The 18,094-nt window shown below is 32.1% G+C and overlaps 1 pseudogene; it reads right to left on the bottom strand.

Annotated features, from left to right (window-relative positions):
* The window catches only part of LOC129072811 (non-POU domain-containing octamer-binding protein-like), a 112,383-nt pseudogene extending 96,228 nt beyond the window's left edge, over window positions 1–16,155 (bottom strand).
* Between the last annotated feature and the right edge of the window lie 1,939 nt (window positions 16,156–18,094).

The following is an 18,094-nucleotide window of genomic DNA, read 5'->3' as shown; positions in this document are numbered from 1 at the left end:
AAATATTTATTATTAAATACAAAAATTTCTGTTAGCTTAACACTGTCTGAAATCATTCATTGAGACAGTATAATGGAGAAGTGAACACCCAAAATACTTATTTCTAATTAATAGTGTATGATTTTGAAGGGAAAAAAAACAGTAGAAAAGGGTCAATAAAGAATTAAGAAATAATTATCAATTAATTAAAATAGAGTATCTTATCTACCAGTTAAAATGCATATTTACTCAGTAATTAAAAACTAAGAATATAACAAAATGCAGATGGTAAAATTTTCATGATTATGACTACAGCTAACTATATAATTTTAATAAACTATCAAAACTATAGATGTCCTTTTAATAGATGGAATACTAAAAGTACAGGCTAAATCAATGTACAGGATGGATAAATAATTTTATTTATGAACATAGGCAATTAATAAAAGAACACCTAGAAAACAACTAGTGAGATGTTTTAAAAATAAGGAAGATATTATTTTCAATGTTCAATCAACCTGAAAGCTGTTTCTGGTTCAAGAGTTTTCTTATAAAGAGTCTTGAAAAAAAGTTGGAGGCTGGAATGATTAGTTATTCTTTAAGAGACACAGAGTTTCAGTTGGGGATATTGAAAAACTTCTGGAGATACATGGTGATGATGATTGGACAACAATATGAATGTACTTAATGCCACAGAACTATATATTTTAAATTATTAAAATGGTAAATTGTTATACATAGTTTATCACATTTTACAAAAAGGGATGAACCACACTGATAGTATGTACACTGGATAAATGAGATGATAATAATAATAAAAAATAAAACAAGTTGGGAGCCTTGAGGAAAGAATTAATAATTTATAGAATTCTATCCCCAAGGTTAATAAATTAATTTATGTAATTTATTTAATTACTTTTCCAGTTTGTTCTCCAAATTCAGCCTCTCATGTTTTATGTGTTCTTCCTAATACTTCTTTGCTAGTTTATTTCAGATGTGTGTATACTTCATAATTATACCCTGAAGTTAGTTTTATATTACATTATATCAATTGGGAATTGAAGCATTTAAGACCATATGATCTCACCTATAACTGGAATCTAAGGAACAGAATAAACTAACAAGCAAAATAGAATCAGAGACACAGAAACAAAGAACAGACTGGCATCTGTAAGATGGGGGAGGAGGTTGGGACTAGTTGTGAGAAGGTGAAGGGATTAGACAAAGAACATATGTGCATCACCCATGAACATGAACAATGGTGTGGGGATTGACTGTAGCAAGGAGGTGCCGGGGGCAGGGGTGCAAAGGGGGAAAGACTGGGACAACCGTAACAGTATAAATAATAATAAATGAAATACACATATTTTAAGTTTAAAAAAAGGAAAAAAAATTCCTAAAATTCTTACTAGCACACTTTTCACATATCAACAAATTGCACATCTCACTTATATGTGAAATATAAAATAATCCAACTCATAGAAGCAGAGAGAAGAATCATGGTTACCAAGGGCTAAAGGAGGGAGAAATTGGGAAGATGTTTGTCAAGGGGTACAAAGTTTCACTTATGCAAGATAAATAATTTTTTAGATATAATGTACAGCAATGTGACTAATGTTAACAATACGTAATTATATACTTGAAATTTGCTGGGAGGGTAGATCTGAAGTGTTCCTATCACACACACAAAAGTGGTTACAGTCTGAGGTGATACATATATTAATTAGCTTGAATGAGGTGATTTGTTCACAAGGTATATGTATATGAAATAACCAACTGTACACCTTAAATATACCTTGAATATATGTAATTCATAGCTGTCAAATATGGCTCAACAAAATAGAAAATAAATAAAAACCACAAGTTTAAATTACAATAAAAAGTAAAGCTGGAGAACTGAACAAATCTCCTTTAACTAAGATGCCAGTTTCTATTTTTTAATTATTTTACCTATTTTAGATATAAGATACCTTTATGTTGTTATACTTTATACTATTCACAGTAAGATTTTTAAACTTGTGATATTAATGCACTTAAGGTTCTAATTTTATTAGCAGCTTGAACACAAATAATTATGGTAAAATAGAAATGTTATATCTGAGTTAAGGGATTATAATCTTCTTATTAATTTTTATTAACTTATTTGCCAAATTCAGTAGTAAACATATTATAGAATATTTTCCAATGTGATATGGTGCAATTAAAAGCTTATTTAACCCTGGCTGGTGTGGCTCAGTGGATAGAGCACCGGTCTGCAAACCAAAGGGTCACAAGTTTGATTCCCAGTCAGGGCACAGGTCTGGGTTGCAGGTTAGGTTCCCAGGTGCGGGTGTGTGAGAGGCAACCACACATTAATGTTTCTCTCCCTCTCTTTCTCCCTCCCTTCTCCTCTCTAAAAATAGATAGGTAAAATCTTTAAAAATATAAAAAAATAAAAGTTTATTTAATTATGCATTTTTCAGTTTCTGAAACTACACTTCCTTTCACTAATTTAAAGCCTGAGATAAAATATTTTCTTTTATGTTGGCTTTTCTCAGGGTATTATTTAATTTGTCTAATTTATTTTAGTTGCAATACTAATGCGGTAATTAGATGGCTAATGAAAGAATATGCTTGTTTAAAAAAAAGATAATATGTTATAGACACAAATGACTGAGTGTAAGCATTTCATATCTTTATGCACTACCAGCTACATTTTAGAGACCTTTTGTTGAAGGTAGTGATGAAAATAGGAAGTGGAACTGACATAGTGGGGAGCAGTCAATGCTAATTATCTTGGCTGACTGAGCAGGAGTTTACTCTAAGGAGGATACATACAGTAAAGAGAATTAAACACTAATAAGGATATCCCATAATAGTTATAAAACAATTCTCTGTTATCATTGGGGCAAATTCTAAATCCCTGTATAATAAAATATGAATTTAAACTAACAAAATTCCCACAAATAGTCAACCATTCAATCCTAAGCATAGACAACACTAGACAATTAGAAAACAAAATGACTAAAGACTGTTTAATCATTTTTATAAATTATTAATGTGGTACATGTCTTCCTCCTATCAGAGATCTAACATTTATCATTTAGTTATCATTGTAGCAATCTCTAAATGGGTTTGATATTTCTGACCAATGAAAATAATCCTTAACTTTTTCTCATAGAGGAGAGATCTAGTCTTAGTCACAGTGCAGGTGATTGACATTTGCCAAACAAAAATTAAAAGGTAAAGTCTCATATTATTATATCATGAACTCTTGTGTCTTACTCTGTATGTTAGTCACAGTTGGCTTCCAATATTGCTTTGTTTTTGAAATATTTATACAGAGGTCCCCATCACCTACCAATGAGTATGTTAGAATCTCTCAAACATCCAAAAACACTCAGTAGAAATTCCTTCTTATTTTAATTTTCCCAATGAACAGTGGTATTATATACAATATCCAAGCTAGGTTAGCTGGTCACTTGCTTGAAAATCTTGGTCTAGGATGAATTTCAATGAAGAAGGTCTGCATGTGTGTGCATGTATGTGTGAACTCATTGACATATTCAGAAGCTGAAACTATGGTATTTTCACCCCTTCTATTTTTCTATTAATTGTGTCCTAAAATAATTCAAATCATCATTAAGATAATTAATTTTAGTCTTTCCACAGTATTGCCTGCAATTAAAATGTTGGTAAATATATCATATGTATAGACATGGGTGTGTTAATGTGTATACAAATAGAGTACCTAACATTTTTTGGTGATCAAAGACTAATTTTTTTTCCTGGAAATTAGCCTTCAAAATTTATGTGATGAATTAAAAAAGGAAAAGACTGCATTTTACCTGGATATCTCTGCTTCTTATTAGGAATTCAAGTTTTATATCATGCATGAAATCTATAAAATTTAAATATATTTCGTTATAATGAAATTCTTTCACCTCCATAGTTACTAATTCAAAATTTATGTATGTGATTAAAATTTAGTACAGTGGACAGAGAGGAATATATGTGCCAATTAAGAGGAGGTATAATACTCAAAAGTTTACTTCTAGGTTAGCAACCAAACAGGGTTTACATGATCATTTTTAATTAAGTAAACATTGCTCATAACTTAACATAATAATCAAAGCAGTTAAACTCATAATAGTTTAGCATTTCCTTCCAAAGCAGTGTCATCTTTAAACCCAGAAATTTAAAAAAAGAGAATATTATATGAGTTAATGTGTTTTAATTCATAAACTTTTCAAGTATGGAATGTGGCCTTTGAGTCATTCCTAAGTTTTCTTTAACTTATTATTTACAAAGAAGAAGAAACAAACTTGTTTATTTAAGTGTGAAAAATTGCATTGTAATTGATTGAATAATTTATCCTGAGAGGCCTTATATTCCCGGATAAGGATTGACCTTTTAAAATTGTTTCTGTATTGTCTTTAAGTAATGAAATTCCCACAGACTATTATAACATGTGCACATTTACACAATGGCACAATTTGACACAAGTTAACATGTTATAATATCTGTTTCATATTTTATAGATATAATATGAAATTAAAGTCCACGCTGTGTGACTCGTCAGTCCCGTTTCTCCTCTCATCCACCTTAGATGCAATCACCCTCATAAATTGGTGTATATCTTTCCTATCCATATTTTTACATTTTATACAGAGTCTTCAGTTTTTATAATAGCATTTTTGTGTGTTTAAGTTTATATATGTGGTGTCATGCTAAGTGAAAATTATTTTTACTTATTCCACATCAATACACATAAACGGGAACTTTTATTTCAACTACTGATTTTCGTACTATTATTAAACTGTGTGTATAACTTAACTTACTTATTTCACTATCAATGGACTCCATTTGCAAAAATTCTTCAATTGATAAACCTGTACATCTCTTTGTGAACATTTATAACATATTTTAAAGCATATACTTCCTGGTAGAATTGTGGAGGTAGAGCATTGACATTTTCTATTTTACCAGGTTTTTTAAAACTTGTACTGCTAGAATTTTGACCAAGTCTAAATTCAGTAGTTATTTTTGTTTTTGTTTTTGTTTTTCTGTTCTACAAGTTTTGTTGATTCTTTGTGGAACCCATGCTCTTCCTTCAACTAACTAATGTGTTTTCCTATATTGCATTTTTTTCTTGTATGTACTCAAGTTACACTTTGAATGTCATTACATAAAAACACTTTTGAATCATCAAGTTCTATTAGGAGTTAATGAAGGGAGGTGCACTTCCTCCAACATGTTCTACAAAAGGCTGATTGCAAGGTTTCAAATGCCTTCATTCAGTTCTTCAGTTCAGCTTTCTATTAAAGCATTTTTAATAGTGATATGGAAATTTTTAAAAGAGCATAACTAAGTATTTTTGTGCTAAGTATTCCACAACAATATCTGGACTTCTACTTAATGGTAATTATAAATCCCAATTCATGATCCAGATTCAAAAGGAGGTCCTGTAAGGGCTAAACAGCCTCTAGTACAATATCTCTTTGACACTATTAAATACCTTCCTGGTTCTTGTACCTTGGGGTGTTCTTAATTATATCATATTCACTGTGTTTTATATTCCAGTTACAAAGCATGTCATTTATTCAGACACAAGGTAGATCGTGATCATCCTTATGTTGTGGAAAACCAGAACCAGAACATATTCTTTTTTTAATTTTAATCCTCACCCAAGGTTATGTTTATTGATTTTGAGGGAGAGAGGAAGGGAGAAGGGGGGGAGGAGAGAAAGAGAGAGAGAGAGAGAGAGCATTTATCTTAGATAGAAACATTGACTGGTTGCCTCTCCTAAGCGCCCCAAGCACCCCAGCCAGGTATTGGACCTGCAGCCTAGGTATGTGCTCTTACCAGAGATCAAACTTGCAACCTTTCGTGTATGGGATGACACTCCAACCAACGGAGCCACCTGGCCAGCCAGAACATGTTCTTTAGTTGTTTCTTCAGAGTAAGTTTTAGTTTAGATTTTTGTTTTGTTTTGTTTTGTTTTGGGGAAAGGAAGGAAAAATTGTAACTGACTGCTTAATCAGTCCAGGATTTAAGTTTGGTGAGATAAAATGTTCTAGCATATGTAGCAGCAATCATTGCACAACAGTGTGAATATATTTAAAATCCTCAATTACAGTGAATTTTTAAAGTTATGTACATTTTACCTCAGTAAAAATTTTTAAAGAGTTCATTTTCTGCTAGAGCACAAAGAAAAAAGAAAACAGCGGAAGTTATAGTAAGACAACTAGGAGTAGCCAGGCTATATGGTCCACAGAGATCATATTCTTGAATTCAGTCTTAATTAAATTGAAATGAGACACCAATGGGAGATTTTAAGTCATGAAATGGATTATGCTAAAGCCCACTTTAAATCTCATCAGGCTGTTCTATGGGTATGGAGCTATGACAAGGCAGGAATGAAATCGATCAGTCTAATTAAGAGGCTGTTGGAGTTGTCCATGCAAGAGATGATGGTAGCTTGCTGTAGGGTTTTAATAGAAAATGTGATCACTTTTAGGAAATATTTGTAAGGCTTAGGTAAGGCTAATCAATGACTATCTCAGGGTATTGGGGGTTCAGATCCCTATTAAACCCTGCAGGTTACAACAATTGAATGTGAGCTTGTAGAGTTTATTAGGGAAATACAGCGTCCACATTGTCTGGATGCTACTTATACCTCATATTGCAATACTCTCAGTTCTCTAGCCCCTCAGAGCCCTGCACCTACCTGCCTCAGGACTGTGATGTTTAATTTTGTGTCAATTAAGCTAGTCTGTGTTATTCAACTGTTTGATCAAAACACTAGTACAGATGTTGCTGTGATGGTATTTTGTAGATGTGATTAACATTTATAATCAGTTCACTTAAGTAAAAGGATTACCCTTGATAATGTGATGGGCCTCATCCAATCAGTTGAAGGCCTTAAGAGCAAACACTGAGATTTCCCGAAGAAGGAATTCTGCCTCAAAACTGTACTATAGAAATTCTGCCTGCATACCAGACTACTGGTCTGTCCTACACATTTTTGATTCAAGACTGCAACATCAACTTTTGCTGAATTTCCGCCCTATTGATCTACCCTATGAATTTCTAACATTTTTTAACTTGTCAGTTTACACACACACACACACACACAAGCTTTTAAAATGTATTCCTACATTCAAATCTATTATTAAAATAAATAATTGTATATTTTTTCTGAAACAAATTTGTGATTGATTAAAGATGAGTGCTAATTCTTTGCCAGTTGTCCTATTGAGAAGTAGGCTATATTCTCACCCTCTTAATCTGGCCTTGCCAATGGCCTGCTTTGAATAATTAAATATGCTAGAAATGATTCTTTGTAACACTGACATTGGGCCTCAAGAGTTCTACAGCTTGTTTACTCATACTTACAATACTCCCTCTTAGAAGCTATATGCCAGGGAAGTTGTCTGAGTATCCTGAGACCAGCACACTATGTGGAAGATCAAGATAGCCACACAGAGAAAGAGGAACATGCCTAGCCACTTGCTCAGTGCAACTGAGTTAAGATACCAACCAAAAACCACTTAAATTAGAACTAAACAGCTAAACCTTATCCAAATGCTTGCCAGGAAATACTGACACTGATAGTAAGAAAATCATTGTGTACTAGAAAAATGTATTTTAGCTTAACAAAAATACATTCATTTCCATAAAATTAAGCAAATAAGGGATATAAGTAACCATCCTAAACTCATAATTATATAAAAACAATAATCTAACACAAATGTAGTATTTAGAAATATTTAGAGTATGCTACATTATTCACAATTTAATGGAGATTCTCAACAATACAATAAGGCAGGAAAATTGAACACAGTAAAATTAAGAAGAAATATAAAGCAGTATGTATTTGTGAACAATGTGATTACTTGCAAGGAAAAGTTCCAAAGGTTTGAGGACTATGCATAAAATTTTACAAAATTGTCAGATATTAAACCTTGTGCAAAATTAATAACATCTTTATACATGAGAAATAGACAAAAATGCCATAGAAAAATAAAGGTTAAAAATAAAGTGGTTATAAAACAATGAAAATAGTGATGCTCCTAGAAGCAAATCTTATAAATACATATTTCTACAGATAAAATCACAAAATATTATTGGACATAGATATACTTTTAAAAATGAAGACTTATAGTCTTTTAAAAAGAGGATTAATTAATGCTGAAAATACGTCATTTTTTCTCTAAATTAATATATTAAATTCAATAAAATTCCACTCAATATTTCAACAGTATTTTCCAACAAGTTTGATAAAATGACTCTAGAAATAATATGAACAATGTTCTAAGAATATCCTTGTTGGCAATGTTGGTAACTATGCCAAGCCAGATAATATTATTCTAAATCTACACTAATTAGACATCATGTTATCTGTGAAGGCATAGACTGATGATAATAAAAGGAGCAGTAAGAGAATTGTTGTTATCAGTCAAATGTAGACAAGAAAATAGTTTCCACCCCAGGTATTTCAGATAGAAGATTTTAAACAGATAATTGGTTAAAATGTAGTTTAAGGTATAGTAGAAAAAGGGGCAAGTTTAGACAAAAAGGAAGAATGATGATGCTTTTGGGGTTGGATTTCATTGTCTATTGCTTTCTGCTGCATTATTGGAGATGCATTGTCAGGCAGCATCTGCCAACAGGAACCACCAGAAGCAGTTGCATTCTTTCTTTCTCCTACCTTCTGATTATTTCCAGTGTACTCAAAGCTCAATGCACAACCTAAAGTACAACTTCGGGCAAAGGAGACTCAAAACTTTATTTCGAAGAACTCTAACCATAGCAGAATGGGTTGGAGTATAGGACAGTTTGGGACAGAGTGTTTACAAGCACACCTCACAATTTATATAAGAAAAGGAAACATCAATCAAGAAATCACAGTTGAATATCTGCAAAAGATAATAAGATATTTCTGCTTCACACCATATACAAATACCCTTTTTAAATTGATTACACACCGAAAAGTAAAGAGGAATGTTTAAAAGTTTTAAAAGACAACATAAGCACAAATTTTGAAAACTAGGAGAATTTTCTATATGAAATAGAAGCATAAACAAAAGAAAATACTGGCATTTGAATACATTAAAATTCTACTGTATAAAGCATATCATATATAAAAATATAAGGCACCACTGAGAAAGGATATTTTTTTAAAAAACTCATAGAACTACTCACAAATCTATTTAGATCTTCTAAAAGTCAATATTAAGCAATGTAAAAGTTTATAAAGTAGGAAACAAGAATAGTCCATAAATATAAAGTGATCAAAATAGCCAAGAGTCATGAAAGCTAAAATACTAGTAATTGCAATTTCACTTTCATCAATTTGGTTGAAAATGAAAAGTTTGACCATTTATAGCACATTGGGGAACATCTGGAGGAAAGAAAACTCTCATGCATGGAAAGTTGTAGTGCAACTCAGTACAAAAAATAAAATAAAAGATGGTTACACCTAAAGCTAGAGTTTAAGTCTGTTTTGAAGTATACTTTTCAAAGAGCTATATTTTTTAAAAAATTTTATTATGAAATTATTACTATTTTTCAATTAGAGTTAACATTGAACATTATTTTATGTTAGTTTCAGATATATAGCATAGTGGTTAGACATTTATATAATTTATGAAGTGACCCTCCTGATAATTCTAGTATTCACCTGGCATAATACACGGTTGTTACGATATTAATGAATATATTCCCTATGCTAAAGTAAAGCATACATGACTATTTTGTCACTACCAAATTGTAGTTTTAATCCCTTCACTTTTTTCACCCAGCTCCCAAACACCTCTCCCAACTGACAACTATCAGTTTGTCCTCAGTATGCATGAGTCTGTTTCGGTTTTGTTTTTCTGTGATTTTAATCTGCATTTCTCTGTTCATTAGTGACATTGAGCATCTTTTCATATGTCTATTGACCATCTATGTGAAGAAATGTCTATTGAGGTTTTCTGCCCACTTTTTAAATTGGATTGCTTGTTTTCTTGGTGTTAAGTTTTAGGAGTTCTTTATAAATTTTGGGTATTAACCCTTAAGGAGCTATATTTTAATTGGAGAAAGAACATTAAATATTAGTGCTAAATTTGATACAAAACTGATTAATATCCAAAATTTCAATAAACAATAACTTTGGAGTTACATTATACTGAAAGAAAGCATTTGCATTTTCATCAAAGCAAAATAAACTACAAATAATGATGTAATAATGTAAAAAAAAAACCTTATAAAAAAAAAGATAAGAACATGACAGAAATTATTAGCCAACGAAGTAAGTTTTTTTTCCCCAACAAAAGGGGTTTTATGAGACATGCCATTTTTTGTAAGAAAGTACTTAGAAAAAAATGGAAAATATTATGTAAAATAACAACTGAAATTTAACTCTCACTATTTATATAAATAACTCATATAACTAAATTAGAAACTGAGAAAAGGTTGTTATACCAAAATTTAAACAGGTTGTATTAATTATCAATACACATCTAGAAATGTAAATCTAATAAAAGAAATGAAAAATATAGTCTATAATATCATTTTAAATCTATCAAATTAGAAAAGATCTCAAAAATGATAGTAATATTTAAATTGTGGACATATCAAATATATTAAATCTCAATGGCCTCTAACTTATATCTGATGAAAATGTAAGTTGAAGTATAATTTGTTTTAATGCTGCATTTAGATATTCATACCAAGAGGAAATTCATGAATGTGCACAGGATTTTAATAATAAAGATCTCAAAAGAATGTGATAGTAAAGTCTATCAATTAAGAAGCAACTTAAATGCTTAACCACAAGCAATAATTCAGTAAATTTTATCCCATAGCATTTAATGATTAAATTAGTTTTTAAAAAACTAATGACAAAAGACAATAATCCTGAAACACATTTTTAAAAGAGCAGATTATAGAACTTGGTATTTTTCATATTAATTATTCAAAAACTAAAATTAAAACTAAATAACTAAAAACATATCTGGGAATGTACTTTAAATTTATGTTGCATATGTCTGTGTTGAATTGAGGTTCATTATGGCATATTGATTTTTAATCTTTATTAAATTTTCTATAACAAGCATTTTTCATTTTTAATGAACTGCTTATGCGCTATTTAATTAAATAATAAAGAAAGGTTCATCAGTGAGACACTTTGATGTGGTTTGAGAGCTGAAACTGCAACCACAACATAACTATCTTGAACTATGAATACCAAATGTACTCTTCAGAGCCAGCAATAAAATGTTAAAGACCTTTTTCATTTTATAAAATCCATTTTTCCTTTAGTCCTATAACCATTTCACTACCTCATACAGTATTATCTCCTGCATTTGCAATTGCAATACCTTCTCTCTTTTTTTTTCTTTATGCTCAGGTTCTGCTTGTCAATTGCTTATACCAGGAGGGAACCCAAAAAACTGGAATTAAGGCAGGCCCCTTGTTTTACCATCTTCTCTCACTAAATGAGTGTTCTAGGAACCCATCTGTATCAGTGTATCAGCTGGCATTGTTGTGAGAGGCTGTGTTCAGCTTCAGCAATTTTTTTAAAAGACTCTTCAATGTGTGTGCCCATTTCCTGATGGGTCATTTACGAGTGTACTTGCCCTCACCGCACTCAGTGATGAGCAATTTTTAACCAAAAATGGCACGATCCCTGTGCCCAACCCTCCCTAGTCACCCAATCTAGCCACTAGTGATTTTTTTTTGTTTCCCTGAGGAAAAAAGGTCCTCAAAGGAAAAAGTTTTGCGGATGTGAGAGAGGTGAAACAAAAAGATGGCAGAAGCACTAAAGGGCATCGAAATTGATTACTTTAAAAACTGTTTTGAGCAATGGAAAAAAATCTCATTAGGTGTATTGCATCAAATGGAGAGTACTTTGACGATTACTGAAGTTTAAGCATGTAAGATTAAATACACAATTTTTTATAAATAAATTCCAGGGACTTTTTGGGTCCCCCCTCATATACTTTTAGGTCTCTAGTGCTGGCAACATAGTATTGTCATGAGATAATACTATTAAATAAAATCCAAATTACTCTGTCTCATATTCAAGATAATGGTCTTTAAAATCTAGATTCAAATCTACTATATTTATTAGAATTCATCCTCCAACAAATTGTCTGACTTTAACAAAACAGGTTAAGTATCTATTGTAGTCATTTACTAAATACATGTGGAATGATCAATCATCCTGTGATTTCTTATCTCATTGCATAAGCTCCTTGCATTTCAATGACAAAAAAATACCCTCACAATGTCCCTGCCTTGACTACACATTCATTTACATATCTTGGCAGAGTTTGTGACTTCTTAATAGTTCACTCAGATCTTTTCCTTGATTAACTCAGGGTAAAGTGGACTATCTTTACTTTGAATCCTTACTTGCATCTTAGGCATTGTCTCTTAACTCATATTTCTTCATGTTGTTTTTTGTTATTGTATGTTTCTTTCAACTCTACTAGATTGAGGTCAATGAAATAAAATATTGGTAGTAATTTTCACTTCCTCAGACTTACATACTGAGGCAGTACTGTAAAAGAACAAAGCTCGTACTAACTGAGAGGAATCAGACACTGTAATTAGTAAACTTCTTGGGTGAGGATACTTGCCCCATAGAGTTTTTGGTATATGTTAAAACTTCATAAATATGCAAAGTATGTCGACTATAATTAATACAAAAGTACATCTAATTACTGGACTTTACCCATCCTGAGTTCTACTAATATCACCTACTTTGATTGATTTATAAATGATTTATAATAATAATACCAATAAACAACAACAACAACAAACATGTTGTTGATAGATCATGACTCAGCATACCAAGCTGTTACAAGTCATTCTCAAGTTAATAATAGTTAAAAGTCTAAGGAAGCATAACATCATATTTATGAAATGTCTCTGATTATTGTACTGTGACATGAGAATGAATACATCTATTTATAAGATAAGTATAAGTATAAACAGATTGAGTTAATGAGTGGGTATTTAGGGGTAGGAAGACAAGAGAACACATCATCAGGAAGTGTAAAGAGTAGGATGGATGAAAGAAATTTAACAGTAAACTTATTTGCAGATTTAGATTTTTGTCTCTGGCTGCAGAAGGATTCAGCAAGAAAGAAAAACAGGGAGGAACCTAAGGGTGTGGCCAACAGTGTGGTGATTGCAGTGGGGGGAAGAGAGGAGGAAGATGAAGGAGGATACAGGGGAAACAAATGGTGATGGGGCAAAGGCTTGGCTTGCGGTATTGAACACACAGTGTGGTATGCAGTGCTGTCTGGTAGAACTGTACACCTGAAACCTGTTTAATTTTGTTGACCAGTGTCACCCCAATAAGTTGAACAAAAAAAGAACAACTACTAAAAAAGGTTTAACTTGCTGAAAGCCTGTATCATGCATATTAATTGAGTTTTGAATTTTTTTTTAATTTTGGCATTTAATGTTGTACTTGGAGGTACCAGGACTTGGCACAGATGAGAAACTGCAAGTTTTCTAAAGGGTCAATTTGATTTAAATTGGAAGGAAATTATGTGGAAGTCCAGAAACAGGAAAAAATAACAATTTGGGAAGTTGATATTTATATCATCAAAGTTAACTAGTTAGTCATATAACAATGTTTGTTAAACTGAATTAAAATACCAGTTTACAATTTTTTAAATTTTGTAAAATATTTCTAAATATCAGGCAGTAATTAGTTTAAATCACTTTGTCATGTTTCTATATAGTTGTTAGTTATTCATCAGGATATGTGAAAAACATGAAAACAGTAACATCAAAAAGAATTATTATATAATCTGGATTATAAAGAATGCTATATCATTAATCGATTCACATACAAATATTATTAATTATGCTCATTATTTTCATCATGAATACAAGAAAGCTTATGAAGTTATTCCATAATTTCATTATTATGCTGAAATTTTTCAGGCAAATTAAATAGTTCTCATGAAGAACGTTAGATAATAGGGCAGCTTGAAGCAGAGCAGAAACAGAGCCCCATTCTGTAGAGAGTACAGTATTAACAGTCATAGGGAATAAAGACTTCATTTATTTTGAATTATTAGATCTGCCTCTCACTGGATGAGTGATGGTTAATGTTTTGGCAACAAAACAAGTAGTACTATTTTTCTTTGAACAACCTTTTCATTAAATTCAAGGAAATGGTATAAAGCCAAGGTCTACAAGAAGATACTATCTTGTCATACACTGGATGTAAACTTCTGCTTTAAGAAAATTCCATTGTAGTTACTTAAATCAGAAAAATACAGTTGACATTTAAACTCTCCCCCCATCTTTTCTGCCTCATTGAATTCTACTTAATTACCAAACTTAAATTTCTACACTTTTAAAAATGTAGGTCAAAGTGAACAAAGAAAGTAACTGCAATTTAATTTGTATGTTTTTAAGGAAGTAATTCTAGAATTGGCCTTAACCTCATTAGTACGTCACTCAGTCCATCCCCTTGTTATTACCAGCCATCCAGCAGATAAAGAAATTCATCTGTTTATGTTCATTAAATGAGAGATAAAATTAAAATAGGCAACAGATTCTTACTTTAAAAATTGAATTAATCACATAAAAATTACTTTAACTAAATTATTCCCTCATTTTTAGGTTGCATTATTTTTCCTGATTAAAAATAAATAAATATGTGAAGAAGAGTAAGCCTTTTCCATAGAAATAACATCTACCATGTGTCATAAGTTCACAATATCCTTTAGTGTTCGATTTGCATTTAGAAATGTGAGCCAAGATGTGAAAAATCATAGGTAGGCAGAGAGCTCTCTATAGATACAGACATCTGAAAAAATGCCTGTGTATAATCCATTTTGGCAAGTTCATGAACTACCTTATGCTAAAGTGCAGCATAACTACCTTTAATTTTCAACAGAAGAATAGGACATGGGTAAATATGTATAACTAAAACTCACTTCTACTGAGAAATAAAATATTTTAGAGATAATTCAAAAGGTGAAGGTGCATTGGACAGAACACTGTGCTAATTTCAGCCTTTCACGTCACCAAAGTCACCAATTAACTATCTTTTTTCATGCTGAAATGTAAATAGCTTCAGAGTAGTAGGCATCTTTTGCTTTTAATTCCATTCCTTTTGACATAGAGTTGCAGTAGGACTTTACATAGCAAAAAATCTTGTCTAGGACCATTAAACTATTGAGCATTTTTCCCTAAAGTAAACTTAATTTTACTAAGATAAAATATAATACAAACAATTCAATTTGTAAGCCAACTCATTCAATGAAAAATAAAATTAAGAATTAGATACATTTTAGATTTTATTTTGCCATCAAGCAACTCTTAAAACTATACCAATAAAGAAAAAAAACCCTAAAAATCAAAAGCAAAAACAAAAAACTTACAGTGGTGGTGTTACCAGTGGATGTATGGTGGGAACCTGGGGTGTCTCCCTCCCCAGCTAAGATCGTGGCAGGAGGAGGCTCTTACAATGAGCTCAAAAAAACCCTTCTCCCTTATCCTCAGGTACCAGATTGGGAGAGGGACCAGGGGAAGTCAGGCCATATGCAATAGAAATCCAAATGGTGCAGGAGGAGATTCTGGACCAAAAAAGCCTGTCAGTCTAGCCTGGGGAAGGAAGGTTTTGTTTGAGGGCTGGACCCACCCAAAGCACACAAAAGTTTGAGGAGTTGATTGGTTATTTTGAGAAAGTAACTGGTCATCCTACATTCAAAATAAAACAGTCTTAGGGAAATAAAGAAACTCTCTCTTGCTCATGGATCACTGGCTCATGACCTGTGCTTGGACAGTGCACTGACCTGTACTCTGCATGGGCCATGTGGCCTTATAGCAGCCATGTGGCACTTGGCCTCCAGGAGGATGTCTCTCGCTCTCCTGCTGACCAGGTGAAGCATTCACTAGTGCATTTGCATGCTCTCTCCAGAGAGCACGTCACCTTGCAGACTTTGCTGCTGCGTAGCCCATAGCCTCCAGGAGGGAGCCCGAAATGGACAGTAGCCGGGAACAAGCTAAACTACTTGATGACCAATTAGCAGCTGCCTGCAGGCTCCAAAAGATGGCATTTTTAAATGGAGCAGGAATTCTGGGCACTAACTTTTGTTTTGGTCTTGCTGAGGACAGTTGGACTTTGTCTGATTTTGCAGAGGAGATGAGTTTTGAGATGGGGGGTTCTGCCATTCTCCCAGATTGCACAGCATCTGTCACTTCTACTTTTTCCTTTCCTTTTTCGCCACCAGCTGCCTTTTTTACCACCAACTGCCAAATGAGGCTTTTTTTGTGTGGTAGCAGGCAGACAAACCCCTCTTTTTTTGTTCAGTAACAGTGTTGTCAATCTACTTAAGGACAGGATTGTCCTCAGAGGATATATTACTTTCATGAACCAAAAATATATTTAATCATCAAAATTGTACTTGGTGGCATTTTGGTATTATCCAAAGCAAATTAAAATAGTTTCTTCATTCACAGAGTATTTTATTTCAAGACACATCTTGATATATATAATAGTATGCTAAAAGAGTTGAACAAAAAAATCAGCCATCAAAGAAATCATTTATATGTAGAACGAATGGTAAATTCTTCATAATGTGAGTGTTTTCTGTTTAGAATTATTTGTGAAGTAAATTGATCTGGGCTGTGAAGATGAATTTGAGAATTATTTAATGGTTTAAAAAATCTTCCAGGCAAAAGAAATCTTGTAGCAAAAATCACATGATCATATAAAATAAAAGCATATATATTTGGAAAGAATAAAGATGTTACCTCAAAACATGGGCATTGGCAAATAAGTAAACTTTTCTAGAACATCCACTCCTAAAATTGAAAATGTAGTTTTTTTTTTATAAATTATGTCCCTGGAAACAATGTTGAAACTGAAAGACAGTAGTCACATAATTACAGAATTAGACGCAGGACAGATTCTATTTGCAGTTGCACAATATAATTATAATGGGAGCTGGAATATCAGTTGTTATGCGATTCTAAATCTGTTAAAGAATAAAATAATGAATTATGAGAGATTCAGAGATATTACATACCTATTAAATGTAATAACTGAATTCTCTTTTTATAGTCTTGAGACAAAGGTAAGCATTTTCCCACCTAGAATTTGAAATGGAATTTTAATAAATCTGAATGTAATAGTCAATTGCCCTAAGTAAATTTGGTTGTTATGATGAAGGCATTTTCCCACCTAGAATTTGAAATGAAATTTCAGTAAATCTGAATGTAATAGCCATTTGCTCTAAGTAAATTTGGTTGTTATAATGAAGGCTGACTTAAATAAAGAAGCACTTGGAAGGAATGTTACAGTGTCTCCTTCTCAAAAATCACACAACTGTAAGAGCAAGGGTTATAAGCAGCCACAATGAATGTGAAGTATCTGCTCTGCACCACAGTATCAAAGGGATAATATGACTGTCTTATGCATGGCTGCCAGCTTGAGTTTTCTAGTGAAATTTAGGTCCCCAGACTATCCTTCTAGTAATCGTAAGAAACCAAAAGTAAATACACATGTGATATTAAATAAATACCTCCAATGAAACACTGGAATACCTATTATACTAAAAGCCATTACACTGATGGACTTCATTGAATATTGGAAATGTTTGAGAGAACTAGCAATAAACTATGTTATTTAGGAAAAAAACTAAAGCTCTCATAATCCCATGTAAATAAATTTGCATCCAAATTTTCCTCCTTATTCTATATATGTAAGTTTGATTTGCATCCAAATTAAAATTTTGTTAAATATGGTCTTGGTTCTCATCACTGGAAGGAAATCCAAATAGATGATTAACTTAAAAAGCAGGAAATAATTGTCAAATATCCTTCAAAAGTCACAGAAAATAAGAAAAATTAAAAATAACTTCCTGACTAAATCAATAAAATAATGTAGATTCATGTTATTTGTTTTATTTAAAACAATTCGATCTACTTGTGAGAGTAGGATGGCTGATTGTATAGCTTAATCACAAATGAGGGTAATCATTTGTCACTTTGAAAAAAGACAAGTCAGTACATATACACCCTCCAAAACCCAAGGGACCATATGTCTTGATATGCTCAGGGCAGTTCCAGATTATGAGATCGGCTACAGTAAGATTCATCATTCTCAAAA

Source organism: Pteronotus mesoamericanus, unplaced genomic scaffold (assembly GCF_021234165.1).
Source record: "Pteronotus mesoamericanus isolate MK-2021 breed Mesoamerican mustached bat unplaced genomic scaffold, CSHL_Meso_final contig_100, whole genome shotgun sequence".
Lineage (NCBI taxonomy): Eukaryota > Metazoa > Chordata > Mammalia > Chiroptera > Mormoopidae > Pteronotus > Pteronotus mesoamericanus.
This window is presented reverse-complemented; position numbering and strand designations above follow the sequence as displayed.